This window comes from Apium graveolens, chromosome 4 (genome assembly GCF_009905375.1).
Source record: "Apium graveolens cultivar Ventura chromosome 4, ASM990537v1, whole genome shotgun sequence".
In the NCBI taxonomy this organism is placed as follows: Eukaryota; Viridiplantae; Streptophyta; class Magnoliopsida; order Apiales; family Apiaceae; genus Apium; species Apium graveolens.
The window spans coordinates 97,346,366-97,349,212 of NC_133650.1; the positions used below are offsets into that span (position 1 = coordinate 97,346,366).

Below are 2,847 nucleotides of genomic sequence, written 5' to 3' on the forward strand. Positions count from 1 at the left end.
TGAATCGCCTAATTCTGACGAGAAGAACTCAAGATACGGCTAAAAGAAGAATCAACAGAAAAATCCAGAAGTCAGGCGCGGCCGCCCCACCTTTCTGCCAAAAAAATAGTGCGTCGCGCTGATTTTAGGGTGGCCACCCCACCCTTTTTGCCCCAGAATCCTGATTTTAGTAGAATTTGATAATTTTGAGGGTCCAGGTCCACTAGGGGCTTATATATAGTGATAAAAAGATGTTTTTAACAACAAGGAGACCAGGGAGAGCAATACGAAGACCCAGAAAAGCACAAGATGACTATGGAGAAGAAGACTTTTGTATTCTTCAATATAGTTGAGACTTTGGATGCTTGTTTTCGATTTGTCTTTGAACTCTAGTACTCTGATATTATTTATTATCATGTTTTCATTGGAACCCATGGTGACGATGAGTTCGGGTATGAAGTAATCGTTATCATGGGGTTCTAACAGATTTACTTATGGATTTCTATAGTTAATTTATTTCAATATCTTGTTGTGGTGATTGATTGATATCCTAGTATTGGTTGTGCTTATTCATCTTATGTGCGTAGCTAACATATAAGATATAATCTCTATTAAAGCGAAAGTGAATATAGAGGTTTAGAACTTGCCATGCTAGCATAGGTTCATGTATTTATTATGCATGATTCGTCAGTAATTTTAACCGTCTTACTTGTCCTATGTAATCACGATAAATAACTTGCGCATTAAACCTTTATGTTGTCAAATTCTATAGACATATAGGGTCTCAACATAATTGGTATCTATTCAGCTTCTATCTCTTTTGTGGATGTCTGGTAGTAGGGCATTCGTACAATAAAAGTTGGCGTTTACTAGTTTCGTGTTATCTGATTAGTTTTTATCACCATTGCATGCTAAGGTTAAGAACAATGACTTTGAATGAAGTATTCAATAAAGTTAGAATCCCATGTTTGTCATATATAGTTAATCAATCACTTTTAATCTCTTAGTTAATTGTATGATAGTTTAATCTTAGTTATAAACATCTTAACTTGTTATTGTCTTAGCATTGAGCGATAGCAATACCATTGTTGCATAATCTTAATTTAACTAAAAAGAGTCTCTGTGGGTACGAATCTTATTTATATCTTATACTACTTGCGAACGCGTATACTTGCAAAAAATTTTAGCGCGTGTTTTTGCCCTAACAAGTTTTTACCGCCGTTGTCGGGGACTCGGTGTTAATTTTAGTTTATGTGCTTGACATCAGTGGTCGTTAAAGTTCACTGACTCGGATTCTTTTACTTTCACGGTTTACTTGTTTGTGTTCCAGGTACTCTTTACAATGGGATATCCAGCACCACCAACGAAAGTGTTGATGGATTTTTCTCAACCCAATATCAATGACATTCAGTCTAGCATTTTCAGGCCATTGATCGCAGCTAATACCTCTGAAATCAAGCCTGGCATAATTCAGATGGTACATAATTTAATCCAGTTTGGGGGTTCTCCAACGGAAGATCCTAATATGCATATTAGGGATTTCATCGACATCTGTGACACCTTCAAGTTCAAAAATGTTTCTGAAGATGCTGTGAAGCTGAGACTTTTCCCTTTTTCTCTGAGGGATAAAGCTAAGTGCTGGTTACACTCCCTACCGGCAGGTTCTATCACTACTTGGGAGGATCTCGCTCAGAAATTTCTTACTAAATTCTTCCCTATGGCGAAGACAGCTGTAATGAGTAATGCTCTTACTCAATTTGCGCAGCAATCGGGAGAATCTCTATGTAAAGCTTGAGAGCGATACAAGGAGATGCTTACGAAGTATCCTCATCATGAAATGCCTGATTGGATGATCATAAATTACTTCTATAACGGTTTGGGAGCACAGTCAAGACCCATACTCGATGCAGCATCAGGTGGAGCATTATGGGCAAAGAGCTATGAGGAAGCTTATGATCTAATTGAACTGATGGCTGCTAATGAATATGAGTATCCAACTCAGAGATTGCCACAAGGCAAGGTAGAAGGAGTTCTTGAAGTTGTTACACCTACGGCTATCATTGCTCAACAAAAGGCGTTGTCTATAAAGATCGATTCTCTGGCTAACTATGATGTTAATCAGATAACCAGTGTTTGTGAGCTGTATGCAAGTTCACATGCGAAGGAGCAATGCGCAATATCTAGTGAATCAGCTCAGTTTGTGAGCAACTTTCAGAGATCGCAGCAACCAGTTCCACACACTTATCATCCTAACAACTGGAATCATCCTAACTTCAGCTGGAGCAACAATCAAAATGTGATGCAATAGTCGTTCCAGCAGTTTGGAAACAAGCAATTCAATCCTCCTGATTTTTAGCATCAATTTGCACCAAGACAACAACTCCAACTTCAACAACAAACTCATGGTGCAGGTCAATCTTCGAATGAAAAATCTGAATTGGAGGAGTTGAGGCTTATGTGCAAAAACCAAGCTCTTATATGCCAAAGCCAGGCTGTTTCTATCAAGACTCTGGAGAACCAAATAGGGAAAATTGCTAACGCCTTATTAAATCGACTACCAGGAACACTTTCTAGTGATATAGAAGCCAATCCAGGCAAGAGGGAGGTTAACGAACAGGTGAACGCCATCACCTTGAGATCTGAAAAGGTCGCAAACCCCCAAATTCAGCAAGACAAAAAGTATGAAAACTCTGTCCAGAATATAGGTGTGTCTGCACCCTTGCCAATTACATAAAATGAGATTGTAGCTGAAAACGTGGTGCAGAAAAAATGCTGAGGTGGAATCAAGGAAGATAACTGTGAAACACACTCCTCTTGAGGGTAATACAGGGGAGAAACAGGTCTATCCTCCACCTCCTTTTCCTAAGA

At 38.8% G+C, this 2,847-nt stretch overlaps 1 non-coding gene across 1 annotated transcript; it reads right to left on the reverse strand.

Annotated features, from left to right (window-relative positions):
- Nucleotides 1-1,711: 1,711 nt before the first annotated feature.
- LOC141722637 (small nucleolar RNA R71) lies at nt 1,712-1,818 on the reverse strand. The gene has a single exon (XR_012575647.1). It is a non-coding gene; the product is annotated as a small nucleolar RNA R71 (small nucleolar RNA).
- Between the last annotated feature and the right edge of the window lie 1,029 nt (nt 1,819-2,847).